We start from the raw sequence: 18,171 nt of genomic DNA on the forward strand, positions 1-18,171 counted from the left end.
CCAAGCCGAAACGCATTACTGCTTCACAGAAGAAATAGGCAAGATTGTGGTACCTACCCGCGCGGTCTCACAAGAGGTCCTACCACCAGTAAAAAGCTTTTAGTACTTAAAGTACTTTTGTTGCTCGTAAAATATTAAGTAACGTCAAATTATATTTTTATATTTTCCAGAATTTCTGTAAATTAAACGGCTATCTTGTAGATATCTCTTTTAGCGATAATACCACATATTGTAGAATGGATATCTGCTTTTTTGATTGTTTTTTGAATGTAAATTGTGTTTTGGTGTGCGATAAAGTGTATTCTCTCTTCTCTGTCTCTCTTTAACGTGAACAAAGCGAACAATGTTAAATTTTACCTAAAAACCGATTTTTGTTTCAGCGCGCTTCTTACACAGCCACACCTCCGAACGGCAATTCGCTACCAGCACTCGCTTACATACACGTCGGAGCGGCACAATAGGCCGAACAATAGACACAAAGGGAGCCGCCGTCATCCCATTGTCCCGCACAAAGGAAGCTCCGCCCACAACAAAATCGGCATTGTTTCATCGCCTGCAAGACGTTTTCGATTGGTCGAAAACCACAAGCGGCTACTTGACCACCCGCCGTTCGAAGGAATGTCGGCGAAAAAAAAATCAAACAGTCATCGTTACGTATAACGATCCACACAAACTTAACCTTTATAGTTTATCGGATAAAGCTTCAATTGCTTCGGATTTTATCGAGCAGATGTTTTTATAGGTCCTTCGCGTGTGTGGGTGTGACCGGTTGTTGTATGTGGTTACGTAACTTGATACGAAGCTTTGTTAAGTTTAAATATATCGGCTGGTCGATTCTGTGCGCGACTGTACAAAATGCACACAGAGCATTGTGTTTGGATTTTGTTGTTTGTTGCACACACTGTCTTGTAGAATTAACTTGTTGTGATTCACGTACCTACACCTACTTGTTTAGAACTAAATTGTTAAGATCCATTGGGAACGCGTTGCACGTGTAATCGCGACACTTCTGCTATGAAGTGTACCTTTTTTTATTGTTTAGATGTGTGGATGAGTTCACAGCCCACCTGGTGTTCAGTGGTTACTGGAGCCCATAGACATCTACAACGTAAATGCGCCGCCCACCTTGAGACATGAGTTATAAGGTCTCACTTTTAACAGTACAACGGCTGCCCCACCCTTCAAACCGAAATGCACTACTGCTTCATTGCAGAAATAGGCTGGGTGGTGGTACCTACCCATGCGAACTCACAAGAGTTCCTACCTCGGAATCTATTAAAAACTTGAAATTAAACTTTCTATCAAAACTGTCGTACTCTTCTAATAGAAAAGCTCTGTGAGCTTGTTACGGGCTTACCATCAGTTGATTTTAAGAATAGGACAATAGCTCGAGACAACTAAAGCGTACGTACATTTAATCTATACTAATAAATAAATTTGGAGGGTCTGTTTGTAATAATAAAATAACCACTTTTTACTAAATGCGTAAGTATGTTATAGTACATATTATAGGTACATAATTAAAAAATATATTATTATATTAAAATATATATTTTTTAATTTTGGTCTGTCTGTCTGTTTGTTCCGGCTGATCTCTGGAACGGCTGGACTGATTTTGACGTTCACTGATAGGTAGCTGATGACATAAGGGGTAAGTTAGACTACTTTTTTTAGATTAGCTTCACCCCGCGGCGTCACCCGCTGTACGACAATAACCGCGGGTAACATGGCGGGACTCAACTATCAATAATAAAATTTATAGTAAAACTATAATTATTTTATTGCTTAAAAGGCTTAACGTGCTGACGGCCTACTTGATGTTAAATGGCTTCCGGAATATAGACATGTAAATGTTGCTATCCGCGTTGAGAGACGAGAACTAATCCTCTATTACATAGCAAGACTTTTCCACCCTTGAAGCAGAGACGCATTGCTACTTTATAGAAGAAATAGAATACAAGGAGGGGTGAAAAGCTATTTGATTTAAGCGACATTTTTTCAATTTTACAGGAGAGCCATATAAAGTTTATAATTTGAAAAAAAATCATAGGTAACTAAGAAACGTCTTCAGCTGTTTTAATGAAGTAAACTTAAAAAAATTGTTGATGTCAATACTAAATAAAACGGACCTTTATTTACAAAGAGACTTATAGCGTATCAAGAGAAATTACCCGATCCTGTAGACCGAATGGTAAACAGTCGACGTCGCCCAAAACACGTCATTACGGATCCTCCCGATCCATTGACGGTGCTTTTAGGCACCACAAGCACCGGTCACCATCCTCGTCGAACCCGTCGCTTGCGACGAAGGGCTCGATGAGCGAATTAACCCACAGACACAGGTCACTGAGTTTCTCGCCGGATCTTCTCAGTGGGTCGCGTTTCCGATCCAATGGTAGATTCTGCGAAGCACTGCTCTTGCTAGGGTCAGTGTTAGCATCACTCCGGTTTGAGCCCCGTGAGCTCACCTACTAGCTAAGGTTACGCTGAAATAGCCTCTCAAGGCTATCGGCTTAGGTAGGAAAAAAAAGCGAAAAGTCGCTTAAAAAAAGCTTTTCATCCATCCATATCTGGGTACCACACTTCAATCTACACTACTAAAATACATCAGCTAAAATACAATTCAGAAACTCAAGGTGGGTCCCGAAAATCGACAGAAACAACAACATTGAGAAGTAAGTGCGTCTCAATTATGTATAAAGAAGATACTAATCTATGTAGCTTGTATCAATGTTGGCCGACAGTCGCGCAGTAATCCGTAAGTCGGTTAAAACGATACACAGTGGTATTTATACGAGAGTGGTGTGCGGCCCGACCGATCGATAACATTGTCTGGCACGATACATTGTTACGAACACATTGTGTAGTTTGGATTTACGTGTGTACGTGTGGGTGTGTGAGTGTGTGGGTGTGTGGGCTAGATCTAACCACAAGTCGGATATAGTTTCAAAGTAAAATTATTAGTGGCTGTCTACATAGACACTTGTGAACTATATAATTGCGTAGCATCCCTGAAGTTCAAGTGAAAACAAGAAAATTAATTGAGTTATCTTTCCGCGAATTATTTTATAATTATTATTTTTAATTTGAAAACAATTATAATTAATTAATACAACTGTGATTTTTTTAAGTTGTAATAAGAAAATTCGTATGCTTTTATAATATTTAGCAGAGTAACAGTTGATGGAAGATTCAAATTAATTTTAGGTAATTAAAATGCTAACAAAATTACTTGTGCCGACTGCGTGCTATGTAACAAGCGGGACTCTGTTAGATTGTATAAGAATATAAGATTATGACAAATGAATTAAGCAAACAAAGTGAAATAAGGCTGCAGATTAATAATGAAAGGAAAGATTAAATTAATTATATTGAATTGTAGTATGTGTATTCTATAATACTGAGATGTTATTTTAAGGAAGATTTTTGTTTTGAGTTTGTTCTTTTTTGTTTTGTTTTGTTGTTGTTTGTTGTTCTTTTGTCAATGCACCTACCATGCATTATCTCTGCACCACCCTATGGTCGACTGGAAGAGAATGCCCATGGCATTAAGTCCGCCTGTGTACAAGTTTTGTTTTGTGCATAAAGTATAAATAAATAAATAAATAAATCTCTTAATAAAAATACATTTATTTAAGCTGCTTTATGTTTAGCTTAGACGGGAACTGTCGGTTGCTGCTGTTAAGTTGTTACCGGAGTCGATAGATATCGTAAATGCCACCACCCATCTTGAGACATCAAGTCTATACCGCAGGTTTTTACTGGTGGTAGGACCTCTTCGGAGTTCGCACGGGTAGGCACCACCACCCTGCCTATTTCTGCCGTGAAGCAGTTATGCGTTTCGGTTTGAAGGGTAGGGACAGTCGTTGTAGCTATACTTGAGACTTAAGAACTTATATCTCAAGGCGGGTGGCGCATTTACGTTGTAGATGTCTATGGGCTCCAGTAACCACTTAACATCAGGTGGGCTGTGAGCTCGTCCACTCATCTAAGCAAAAAAAAAAATAATGTACAACGGCTGCTCCACCCTTCAACCTGGAGCGGATGGTGGCTTCGGGCAGAAACAGGCGGGGCTGTAATACTGATACGTGGGGGTTCACAAGACGTTCTACCACCATTAGGCCCTATACCATCTCTAGTGTCCGCGAAGCAAAGGTTCTTACACCTAATTTAGATTGATTGTATGTCTATATTCTCGCCGGATCTTCTCAGTGGGTCGCGTTTCCGACCCGGTAGTAGATTCTGCGAAGCACTGCTCTGGCTAGGGCTAGTGAAAGCAAATTATATCAGGTTGAGCCCGTGAGCTCAACAACCCGTGCACGAGAAAGTAGAATAGCCTATTAGGATACCAGCAAATAGGTAGAGGAAAAGAAAATTTATTTATTCTCTTCTCATTAACTTTATCTATATCTATACTTCTATACTAATATTATAAAGAGGAAAGATTTGTTTGTTTGTTTGTTTCGAATAGGCTCCGAAATTACTGGACCGATTTGAAAAAATATTTTTCCATTAGAAGCCGACATTGTCCCTGATGAACATAGGCTACTTTTTTTTTTTTTTTTTTTTTTATTTTATATTTTTGGTTTCATGTGTGTTTTAATGTTTCCGAAGCGAAGCGAGGGCGGGTCGCTAGTGTAAAATAAAATTGATTCCAAATATTTCATTAATAACATGAAAGCTCTTTAGTAGGTAGACGAAAATAATTCCATTGACAAACAGTAGAGCGGATGATACCTAACCTACCTACTATTAATTTTGTCTTCGTCAATTATTTCTTAAGATATATAAGGACTGCTTCAGAACAACTCAGAGCAGAAAATAACAGACTAGTTAGGTATACGTATTTTTTGTGTGTTTGTGTACTGTGAGTCCGACAGCTTTTATTTTATTTTTATTTTTTTGCATAGGTGGGTCGACGAGCTCACAGCCCACCTGATGTTAAATGGTTACCGGAGCCCATAAACATCTACAACGTAAATGCCGCCACCCACCTTGAGATATCAGTTCTAAGGTCTCAGTATAGCTACAACAGCTGACCCGCCCTTCAAACCGAAACGCACTACTGCTTCACTGCCGACAAGAGGTCGTACCACCAAGAAGAGTTGTGGGTTATGATGCATATGATATCCTATCGTTGCAATGGGCACTTCTAAACCGCGGCTATAAGATTGGCGGGGTTTTTAGTGGTAAGCGTAAGACATCGATTTGTATTTTCCCGGCATACGTGGCACGACGGCCTCCTGAAACTATTCCCGAACCGGGAATATTAATAAACTTAAATGACATCACGCTTCGAAGACTCCGGTGGGGGAGACAGGGAATCCATAAAGGCCCATTGTGTACAATGAATGCGTAATACCCTCCTACACCTGAGCGGAGACCCCATTGATTCGACGAGCCTTATGGGATTATTGTGTGTTGGTCGAAATTTATCAAGTTCAGTTGTTAATTTTGTGATTTTCATTCTAATCTTGTTATCCACATATGATACGGGTTAGTCTACTTTTTTTAATCCTCATTTGTCTTTTGTTTTATCACTAGTAGTGATTTCGGTAGGCAGCGGCTTGGCTCTGCCCCTGGCATTGCTGACGTCCATGAGCGACGGTAACCACTCACCATCAGGTGGGCCGTATGCTCGTCTGCCTACAAGGGCAATAAAAAAAATTGTATCTGCTATTTTCTTACGTAGCTAATTCATCAAGCTTTAGTGGTAGGGCGTGTCGTGGGATTCTACTTAAATGAAGTTGCCGTGGCCATTCGTATGTAGCGATGCATCGGTGTTCGAATCTCACAGGCGGGTACCAATTTTTCTAATAAAATACGTACTCAAAAAATTTTCACGATTGGCTTCCACGGTGAAGGAATAACATCGTGTAATAAAAATCGAACCCGCAAATCAAAAGTACCTTTTGTGTTCGCGAAAAACTTCTGCCATATTTGATGGTAAGATGTCTTGTGAATCCGCACGGGTAGGCACCACCGCCCTGCCTCTTTATTCGTGGATATAATATCATAAACAGGTACAGACTCTACAATCAAGATATTTATTCCCTTCTGCCTTTGCCGATTGATATCCTTTTTATTTGCAACTAGCGGCTCGCCCCGGCTTCGCTTGATTAGCAGTGCACGCGATGTAAAGAATTTCAGGTAATTTTTTTACACATTATGTTACATTATTGGAGTTTCAGTAAGGATCCCTAATGTTTTTGAAAATATAACAGTGAAATAATTTTGTAAATCGGTTCTGTAGTTTCGGAGCCAATTCAATACAAACAAACAAACATTTCCTCTTCATAATATTAGTATAGATAAACATTGACGACCTTCTTTGCTGTCAATATTATTATCTATATATTAATACGTAAAGCAAAAACTTTGTATCCCTTTTTACGAAAATTGCGCGGACGGAGGAGTATGAAATTTTCCACACTTATAGAGAATATAGAGAAGAAGTGCACAATGCTAATATTTTTTTTAAATAATGAATAAAAGATACCTACATTAAATCGATAAAGAAAACATTACACACACTACATACCATGTATTTGACGCACACACGCATGCATACTATTTATTGTCAAACTTTTGTTCTTGACGTCTGTTGTCAAATTGAGAATAGAATATGGTTTGTCTTTGTTAATATTTTTTATAGTGTGTAGTCTTGGCGAAATTTGTGATTATAGAAGTATAAAATACAATCATAATAGTGTACAAACTTACAATTCCAATTAATTATAGTCGAATTTCGACTACTGCGGGACCTCTAGTTTTTATAAATTGTCCATCATAAGATAAATGAGTAAATTTAATACACAAAATGAAACGAAATCTTGAGGTGTCAGTGATTAAGATCGAATTTCGCAACACAACAATAACATGAAGTTCAAAATGACGTGAAAAAAAAATCGTACGAAAACACAATCGACCATCAAAAAATACTAGAAATATAAAATCAGATCCCGTGAAAATTTCAATACAATCCTCGACCGATAAGCAATTAGGAGCGGCTCCGCGTATTGAAAACGGCGAAAACTTTGATTGGCTTCCGTCTAACCTCTAGAATACAGGCCAATTATAATGAATATAGGCAGCGGAACAAGCCAAGTTTTATTGTGCGTGGTTCGACGTCATAGCCAGGCCCGGAGATCAATTGAGGCCAATAATTAAAACCACAACGGGAGCCGATCAAGAATTTCCAGTGCTTTTTAATTAATTCATTTGTTTTCTCCTATTATTTATTTACGAACGACAGTTATTTGTTTTATTGAATTTTGGATCTCGGTTTCTGGTTTATTTTGTTTTTTCTGCGTGAAGCGTGGTTATTGTAGATAGAAGTTTTGATGTCAGTGCTACCTAAAGTCAAAGTTACAACTGTGTTGATACAATGGCAGTAGTACCTACCTACTCGTCAAATGTAAATAGATGTTTACTTCTCGGCAGGGAAGGAAGGCTACCGATTTATGAAAAAGCGTATAAATAATTATTTTTTTTTTAATTATTTCTCATTCAATTCTCTTTTATATTTATAATTAACTAGCTGACCCGGCAGACTTTGTAGTGCCTCAATCGATAAATAAAAGACTTAAACTTTTGTATTAAACAAACTTAAAAGAAAAGAAAAACATAATTGTTATTTTTATTTAATTCCGAGCGTTTTCATATTTATCTACCTTTTAAACCTTCTCTGGACTTCCACAACTAATTCAAGACCAAAATTAGCCAAATCGGTCCAGCCGTTCTCGAGTTTTAGCGAGACTAACGAAGAGCAATTCATTTTTATTTAAAGAAGAAGATAGATAGATAAAAGATAAATTTAATATTTAGGTAAATAAAACCGATTCATTTTTTTAATTATAGTTTCATCTTCAATTTTCTTTGGAAAGTTCTCAGCAATAGGTAGCTTCATTCAGTTAATCAGATAGCCCGTATAGTCGTCTATCTTCGAAGGCAAAAATTCCGAGCGCCTGTGAATTGCATCTATTTCTGTAAGATAGTATAATTTTCTAAAACTTAATTTGTAACGAAATTTGGAAAATGTATTTTTATGAATGAAAAGGGTCTTCATTATGAATATTATTATTATTAGAATACTCCCATAGCACTCGTCTTCAATCATCTTCCAAAAAATGTCTAGCATCCTTTCGATCAAGCTCCAACAAAATTTAAATGGTTACAGTCGTAATTAATTATAAAAAGAACCTATGAAAAAATATCGTTTGGTGAATGATAGGCTTTTTGTAGAACCAACAAAAAAAATATGGCGGTGTTTCATATAAACTTGGCCATTGACAACTGAGCTCCATTGACTATATAAGAAAATCACACGTCCAGAATCGAATTTATATTCTAAAGATTTTCTACGTCCATTATTTTATTCTGTTAATATTTTGAAATCACTTAAGTTTTGTTACGCTGTGTCGTAAGTGTGCTATGATGATAAAAGATGACGTATAAAATTGACACTACATTATGTGGATTTACAAAATTAATTATGGCAGAAATGAGTTTACAATTAAAAATCAAGCATTAAGAGTTTCCTTCGTTTTCGCGAAGAAAGAGGAAAAGATAGAAGTAAAAATGTTAAAGTTTATGTTACGTCCATGTTCAGCATCTAATCATTGGCTGCAAGTTTACAACACCTGCCCATTTATTATCACAACACGACTATAAATAGCAACACCGTTTAAAAAAAAAGATAAAGAAGAGGAAGTGATAAACCTTTGGCAACCCTGACACCTAATTCTTGACTCCTTTTTTTTTCATTCATTAAATTTGTGGCAATGTGATCTTTTGGTGTGACGGAAAGTGTTTTTGACAATGATAATAATGATAAAATTCTCTGACAACATCTGTTTAGATCAAAATCTGATGGGTATAGCTTTGATTTTAAATTAAATATTTTTTTATATAATTGAAAACGTTTTGTCATTATTAAATAAATAATTATTATTCCTTACTGAATATAAGTTAAAGGATATTGGGTTATAAAAATTTAATGATAATTTCTCCTAACACTATACGTTAAGTTACATATATATCGTATTAGGGATACTTAGAAACCTTCATAAACGCCTTAAAACGTACCCACATCTGCACCCAAACCGAATTAGAAGCTCTTAAATAACAAAAATAAATGGCTAACGTCAAAATGCGTCCAGGTTATAAAACGCTAATCGTTTGTCTAATGATGAGTAGGAACGGCGCGACGAAAAAAATTCATTCATGCTCTTTGTGGAACGCTGCCAAGGAATTTACTGGTCCCATACTGTTTTTTTTCATGTTTTCCACCGGCCCCGTAACTAAATGTCATTGTGGAAAAGAATGTAGCTCGATGACGCAGCACAATGAAGGTAGGTGCTATTCTTTCCTATTTTAGAATTAAAACATTTTTAGGTTTTTTTGTTTTCGATCGCAGATGAGTACCTACAGTTGAGGCCGTCAGCGCAAAAGTGGCGTAACCCACAATTTTAAATAATCATGCCTGATAATTATGTTTATTGCAATTTATTTAAATTATAATTGATGGAAAACCTGCCTATCCATAGTTTCACCCATATAAAACAGATGGCTTGGTAAGCATTATTTTTGAACGTATTATATTTTTGCCTACGCAAATTCAAATTCACGAAAACTTAAACCTCTTTGTTTCCTACCTATGCTGATGGCCTTGAGAGGCTATTTTAGCGTAACCTTAACTAATAGGGCGAGTAAATATTATTGAAATCCAATTAAAAACATCGAATTGTTGAAACTAATAACAAATAAAACGAACCCTTAATTACAAAGATAAATGTCGCATACTAAGCGGAATATCGCTTAAGCCAAAGCTTAAACCTTTTCAGCCCTCGATATGAGATCATAGCTTGATCGATAAAATTTGGCACGAGGTAAAACCTGAAAACAGTAGGTATGTTTCCTCAACAAAAGCACAAGTATCAAAATACTGTCTCAAACTATAGTCTATAAATATCTAAGAAGGCAGGGAGGGGTGTGTACAATAGCGGCGCTCCCGTTGCAATGAAAATATTAAATTTAATTAATAGCAAGCGGTGTCGGCGACGATTATATTATTACGGCTTTGTGTTATGGGTGTGCCACCCCTGACGTACGGTGACCATTATTACTAGGTTGTTTAAGACCCTAATAAAACACGTTATTTGTTTTACACGGAAGGCCAGAACACTGTTTTATAAAGTAGGTACTAGTGGAACTGGATCAGGTTCTTGGAAACCCGTCAAATGCTGTAAGATGAAGGTACTATGATATACAAAGAGCTTGCCTGAATTTTTGATAGTAAGAGTTTCGTCATATTAGAATGAACAGTTTAGAATGGAGGACAAACACAAATAAGCAGTCATTTTACACAAATATGCGAGATTGCCCACTGCAATTTATCGATTTACCAATAGTCTTCTTTAATTTCATCCTGATTGGAAATGCTCAAACCAAAAAAATTATCCTTGAATGTTTTTAAGTAATTTAAGCCCAGAAATTTAATTACAAGGTATATAATTCCGAGAGAGGGTGAAGTCTGAATGTGTTTAACAGACTAAATAGCACAGACAAGTCTGTAGCTAGAGCATTTTTTAACAAATCCAAATAAGTTTAAAAAGTGGTTTCATTTTATGTTTGTATATTCTGCTCCAAATTAAAATCGACCTGCCAGTGAAAGTACATAATTATCCCTTCAATAGTATAAAGATGTTAGTGAATAAGCAAACCGATAAATAATTGTGAAAATCGCGTTCGTTCCTGTTACTTTTTTTCCCTACTTATTTGCTGGGAGCTTAAGAGGCTATTCCAGCTACGCCCGGTCGAGTAGATGAGCTCACGTGCTCAACCTGAGAGAATTTGCTAACATTGGCCCTAGCCAGAGCAGCGCTTCGCAGAATTTACCATCAGATCGGAATCGCGGCCCACTGAGAAGATCCGGTGAGAAACTCAGTGGACTGAGTCTATGGGTTAGTTCGCTCGTCGAACTCTTCGTCGGAGTCGACAAGTTCGACGAGGTTACTCTTCCTCAACCACAGATAGACTGAATTTAGTTTTATTTTTCCTGCCTAATCTCTGGCAGCTTTGAGAGGCTTGAAGTCGTCGTGCCCTAACGCATAAGACGTCCGGTGCATTCGTGCTGAGCGATGCACCGGTGTTCGAATCTCAGGCGGGTACCAATTTTTCTAATGAAATTCGTACTCAACAAATGTTCACGATTGACTTCCACGGTGAAGGAATAACATCGTGTAATAAAAATGAAACCCGCAAAATTATAATTTGCGTAATTACTGGTGGTAGGATCTCTTGTGAGTCCGCGCGGGTGGGTACCACCACCCTGCCTATTTCTGCTGTGAAGCAGTAATACGTTTCGGTTTGAAGGGTGGGGCAGCCGTTGTAACTATACTGAGACCTTAGAACTTATATCTCATGGTGGGTGGCGCATTTACGTTGTGGATGTCTATGGACTCCAGTAACCACTTAGCACCAGGTGGGCTGTGAGCTCGTCCACCCATCTAAGCAATAAAAAAAAAATATTCCAGCTTCACCGGGCTTGAAGGTAAGTGGTAACTAGTAAGTCGTGCTTCACTGAATTCCTACCAGATCGGAGTCATAGCCCACTGAAGAGATTCGGCAAGAAGTTCAGTGGGTTGTGCCTATGGGTTAGCCAGATTCAGCTGTATTACGCGTTCTTTAAACTGGGAATGTCTACTTTTTCGTATATTTATGGTGACAGTACAACATGGCCGCCGAGACGGCTCATTGTCAAGCAAATCCGAGTTTGACGACATTCTAGTACGCCTAACTCGAGACTACTCGATAAACGCACTCGTGATAACTTATCATAACTTATCAGCGACGCATAACAAGCTGAAGTCGAGAAGTGAGGGGGTGTAGGTACAAGCAGTTGACCAGAGGAAAATTTACATTTGTACTGCATTTTTCCGATATAAATGAATTCGGTCTCGAAAATTATTTTTGGAACGAAGTTCCTTATGGGACGATGCGTAGGGGGTACCCTAACCGGGAAAAAACGTCCGTAACGTAAGATTTTTATTAGTAATGCACACAGTATACTATACTATAAGTTATAATTTGCGTAATTACTGGTGGTAGGATCTCTTGGGAGTCCGCACGGGTAGGTACCACCACCCGGCCTATTTCCGCCGTGAAGCAGTAATGCGTTTCGGTTCGAAGGGTGGGGTAGCCGTTGTAACTATACTGAGACCTTAGAACTTATATTTCGAGGTGGGTGGCGCTTTTAAGTTGTAGTATCTATGGGCTCCAGTAACCACTTAACGCCGGGTGGGCTGTGAGCTCGTCCATCCATCTAAGCAATAAAAAGAAAACAGAGTCTAGGTGGGTAGAATGAAATTAAAGTGGCAAGCAGACTGCTCTGTCCGCTTGTTGAGTTGGTCGTAATTAACCTAAAAACCGTGTTGTGTGTAGGGATCTTCATATGTAAAACTTTTAATCGAGAACAATACTTTCTCGCCCTTATTCCTGTATTGACCTAACAATGAGCGGTTATAAGATATTTTAAAATAGCAAACGATTATAGCGCAAGTCTTACTTAAAATTATTTAAAGCAGTATCCCGAAAATATATATAAATATAATATAAATTATCAGGATCGTCCGTTTGGTTCTGAAGATCAAAAGTTCCAGCCTCGGCTTAAAACATTAGCCGAACTGCTGCGGTCTGCATGGATAGATGCAAGAGACTTTGTGATCCTTGGAGGCTATAGAAGCAATTAAGAGACCAACGTTCATAGCGGGCGTGGTCGATACTTCTCTTTTTATTTACAGCTCTAATTTTAAGGAGGTTATCATTCGTAAACACAATCTAATTGATTCTGTTGGTTTGAGATATGAGGTCTCAAATATCAAATATTCCACGATTAATCGATTAGCTCTTGTACGGGCTGAAGGCGAGATCCGACTACAGGATGAGCACAATCAATAATTTAGGCCACAGAACAAAGTAGCCGTAAAAATCTTCACCTAAATACAATTCAAATCAATTCAACGTACCTACGTAATGTATGTATGTTCTCGAGACACAATATTGGAAAGTGAGTGTATGGCTTTGTATAGATGGTGTAGACTTCGGGGAACGGAAACTGTGCCTTATTGTGTCTTAGAAAAGAATCGTTTTCGTTCATTGTACTCGTTGTCGTATTCGGTTCGCTGTTCGAATTTTAAGTTGGGTTTGCATGGTGCCTTTGTGTTTTTTTTTTTTGTTTTGATCAGCATGAATTGACCTGTCCATCTGGTATAAGAATCCATACGCTTTTGACAACATCTATACTAATATTATAAAGAGGAAAGATTTGTTTGTTTGTTTGTTTGTTTCGAATAGGCTCCGAAACTACTGGACCGATTTGAAAAAATCTTTTTCCATTAGAAGCCGACATTGTCCCTGATGAACATAGGCTACTTTAAAAAAAAAAAAAAATATTTTATTTTTTTGGTTTCATGTGTGTTTTAATGTTTCCGAAGCGAAGCGAGGGCGGGTCGCTAGTATTATATAATATTATTATTTTTTTGACAATCTGATTCCCGTAATTCTAATGGTGGTAGGGCGTCTTTTGAGCCAAACACTTAACCACTGAACACCAGGCGGGTCGTGAGATCGTACACAAAAAAGTACTTTTTGACTTGTTTATTTAATAGTATACTCCCTTTTTTCAGTTTTGAAAACTTTACAAATGCCAATTTAAAATAGACAATAATTGTAACACATTCTTTAATTCAGAGAACTGAAAGCGTTCATGAATAATCCAACTGTAAGCCGCTGTCACCATGTATACGTTTTGGTCAAGCTGCCCACAGGAACACTGATGATGTGGAAAGACTCATAATTACCAGCAAAATAAGAGGCAAAAGGTCTATACGCCGAAGCCCACAGATCAGGCGATCTGACCAGGTTACTCTGCAATAGAAATGCTGGTCGACGAAGCTCTAGGCAAAAGAGAGGAATAAGCGGAGAGAAACAGTGTGAAGACCACAGCAGAATCACGATCCTCAAAAATGAGAGAACGACTGAGAACGAAGAGGAGGCTGTGTTTGTTTTGTACAACACGTTGTGAACACTGTTTATTACATCAAAATGATTTTGGAATGAAGATAATGGTTCTTATGATGACATGGTGATCAAAAACCACCTTGAGTTCAAAGTTTGCAGTCATCCAAGCAAAGGTAGTCCTTCAAGCCGAATGTATGGTTGTCCCGAATCCTGGTCACGCAGGAGCCGGTCACCGTCGACGCTCCAGACACGTCCTTACGGATCCATCAGATCGAATAACCTTCGCCTTAGACGCCTTTAGCTCTAACACTAGGAGCAGGCTTAGGGACTCCGGTAATTGTACTCGTCGAACTCGACAAAGAAGTCGACGTGCAACCTAACTCATGCATCAGCCCGCTGAGTTTCTTGCCGGATCTTCTCAGCGGGTCGTGATTCCGATCCGGTAGTAGATTTATTCGCGAAGCAGTTGCTCTTGAGTTGTTAGGTCTCCTTCGGAGGCGCTCGGGCATCTGTTAGCAAATCCCATCTCTCCTAGCTGAGCCTTTGCTCGGCCACCTGTCCTGGTGAAACTAAAAAGGCCACCGCGCCACCAGAAATCTTTAAGAAAAAAAAAGTCTGCTCATGGCTGAAACTTAAGAACGAGAGCTATATAACCAGTACATTTATTTAATTGTAATATATTTCCGTAAAAACTCCATGTAAACTCAGCATTACACCGCCATTGTGCGTCACAGCGCCTCGTCCCAATATATCTGTAGCTGGAAAATGTCTGAAAATTATTCATGCGTACAATTGTTTTTCTTATTTCGTATTTTTTTCTATATACATATTAATTAAGACCAAAGTTTGGCTTTAGGATCAATTTGCCGCAAAACTAAAGATTACCCTACAATCGTTAGAATGTCGATCGCGCTAACAAGAGCTCACCGGAACGGACTTAAATAGCGGCCTGTGAAGTAATCCAATTATGCACATATCTTGAAGCTTTGATATCTAAAATAATCGCAGATCCATTGTCGAAATTAAAGACGCATGGTCTCACGAGGTCGGCCATGGGCGGACTAGAGAGTATGGAGAACTAGAAACTTAATCTAGACGACAAAGACCGCTTTCGTTAGAATGCTAATATTCTCCATGTTTTTATACACTGCTTAGACGTAGCTCTGCGAAAAGTGGAAAGAAAGAAAATAGACGCTCTGGCAATGTGATACCAGAGAAGATTGCTTGTGAAGAGTTCGTGGACGGACCTTCGCATGAGAATCTGTATTCTTCAAGAACTCAAAGCATCAAGCAAAGTCTGTTTTCTATGCTACAGTCTCACATAACACCTTTCTTAGGACACGTTTCGCGACCAGATAACTGATTTATAAAACGCCTCGTCGAAAGGAAAGGTGGACGGTGCAAGACTTATCAGGACTACAGCAAGAGACGGCTGGCCATCATGAGACGCGACAAGTCTACCTCCCAAATTCCCTCCCCGACACTCATGATGGCCACGACCACTGTTTCAAGAGTAAAACAATTGAGACAAAGAATTAAATTTATTTTTTATTTTTTTATTGATTAGATGGTTGGATGAGCTCACAGCCCACCTAGTGTTAAGAGGTTATTCCATAGACATCTACAATGTAAATGCGCCACCCATCTTGAGATATTAAGTTCTAAGGTCTCAGTATAGTTACAACGGCTACCCCACCCTTCAAACCGAAACGCATTACTGCTTCACGGTAGAAATAGGCGGGGTGGTGGTACCTACCCGTGCGGATTCACAAGAGTTTATAAGTCGTCATGGCCTAAAGGATAAGACGTCCGGTGCATTCGTATGACGCGATGCACCGGTGTTCGAATCCGGCAGGCGGGTACCAATTTTTCTAATGAAATATGTACTCAACAAATGTTCACGATTGATTTCCACGGTGAAGGAATAACATCGTGTAATAAAAACCAAACCCGCAAAATTATAATTTGCGTAATCACTGGTGGTAGGACCTCTTGGGAGTCCGCACGGGTAGGTACCACCACCCCGCCTATTTCCGCCGTGAAGCAGTAATGCGTTTCGGTTCGAAGGGTGGGATAGCCGTTGTAACTATAGTGAGACCTTAGAACTTATATCTCAAGGTGGGTGGCGCATTTACGTTGTAGATGTCTATGGGCTCCAGTAACCACTTAACATCAGATGGGCTGTGAGCTCGTCCATCCATCTAAGCAATAAAAAATAAAATAAAAAAAAGAGGTCCTACCACCAGTAAAAATAGGTATACAATTCAGTTGGGACTTCGAGCTGAAGGTGCGTGACGGGAATCATATTGTGATGTCTATAGGCCTTTTTCTCGTAGACCACGGACCCAAGGATGTTTGAAGGGCTCTAGTGTACCAAACGTCTCCCCTCGCTCTCACTCTCCCGATATCCGACCCCCACCAGGGCTCAAAACACGGTCAGAGTAGAGGTTCTAGTTTTAACCGGTATTAATCCGACCATGATCACGAAAAAAGTATTATACTAATGAAAATAATGATGATAGATAGACAAAGTTCAGTACCGGTTGAATGGGTACCAGACCCGTCAATGTCAGACACGAAATGTTCTAAGTTCAATAAAAAATTATATTACATCCCAAACTGATTAGATTCCATAGTTTCAGAATAAATAAAAAATACATGATCATGTACTTATCGGAAATCAGTGTTAGCATCCAAATAGATTCGAAGCACAAAATGCTTGCCCCCTTAGCGCCAATATTTTGCTTCTACAACATGAATGTTAATTTAGATTCACACTCAAGCTATCCTGTGTATACAGTCGTCCTATTGTCATATGGATCGGCACGTGTGCACGCCTCTTTTAATTATAAGCGACATTCGAATGTAGCGACGTTGTGTTTATTTAAAAATTTAAGTAGCGCGTTGTGTTTCTGTGTTATTCTGATATCATGCAGTATTCACAAAATTAGCTCAGACATATTTTATAAGCGCACGAATAATTGTCAACCAAATTCAACGACTTACCATCCGTGTTACTAACAATGTCCGTATCAAAAGTAAAGAATATCAAAAGCAAAAATTTGAGTAATGAGGCCAGTTTGTCTCGATAAAGTGGGATCCTAAAAGCCTCACGCGGTAGCGTTCAGAAAACATTTACATATAAGCAGACACCAATAACTAGTCTATCGGTTTGCTTGTTTCTTCCGCAAAAGAATCTGTTCCCCAATCGGATAATCCCATGGGACGTTAAAAGAGAAAAAATATTCATCAAACAAAAAAAAACTTACATCAATATCAGGCACAATAACCCATAATCAATATTTAACAATTGAAGAGGGACAATCTTTAATACGAGGGTTTAAAGTCTTGTGAGGGCGCGTACAAAGAACCTTCCGTCAGCTTCTGACACCGTAGTCCTTATGTTCGATATTTACGGGTGATATGGTAATGTTAAGGTTAGCGCGGTATGGACATATGATGCGTTTACAGGAGAGGAAGAGATCGACTGAAGAAGACATGGATGGAGCGTGTGAACGGCGATATGAGAAAGGAGTGAGTTTTGAGATGACGGCTGATAGAAGAGAATGGAATAGAAAAATTCGCTGTGCCGACCCCACGTAGTGGGATAAGGTGGAGACAAAGAAAAAGAGAATGGTAAACTTAATCATGCGAACATACATTACGTATTGTATTGTTACGAACAATGAATACTTTTTACTGGTGGTAGGACCTCTTGCGAGTCCGCACGGGTAGGTACCACCACCCTGCCTGTTTCTGCCATGAAGCAGTAATGCGCTTCGGTTTGAAGAGTGAGGCAGCCGTTGTAACTATACTTGAGACCTTAGAACTTATATCTCAAGGTGGGTGGCGCATTTACGTTGTAGATGTCTATGGGCTCTAGTAACCACTTTACACCGGGTGGGCTGTGAGCTCGTCCACCCATTTAAGCAATAAAAAATAAATAGAAGTTCGTTGCGTGCAAACTCAATTTCATTATAATATATAGACATTTTATTATTTCCTCGTACGGTGTGAATGAAGGACGTTATTTCCATCGAAACGCGAGGGACTCGGCAACAATACGTCTAACTGACAGTTCGTAGTAAATAATGTGTTTTTGAAGAAAACTCGCTGTACGCAAGAAAAGTTTTTCATGTAATTTATCGT

This window comes from Bombyx mori, chromosome 4 (genome assembly GCF_030269925.1).
Source record: "Bombyx mori chromosome 4, ASM3026992v2".
In the NCBI taxonomy this organism is placed as follows: Eukaryota; Metazoa; Arthropoda; class Insecta; order Lepidoptera; family Bombycidae; genus Bombyx; species Bombyx mori.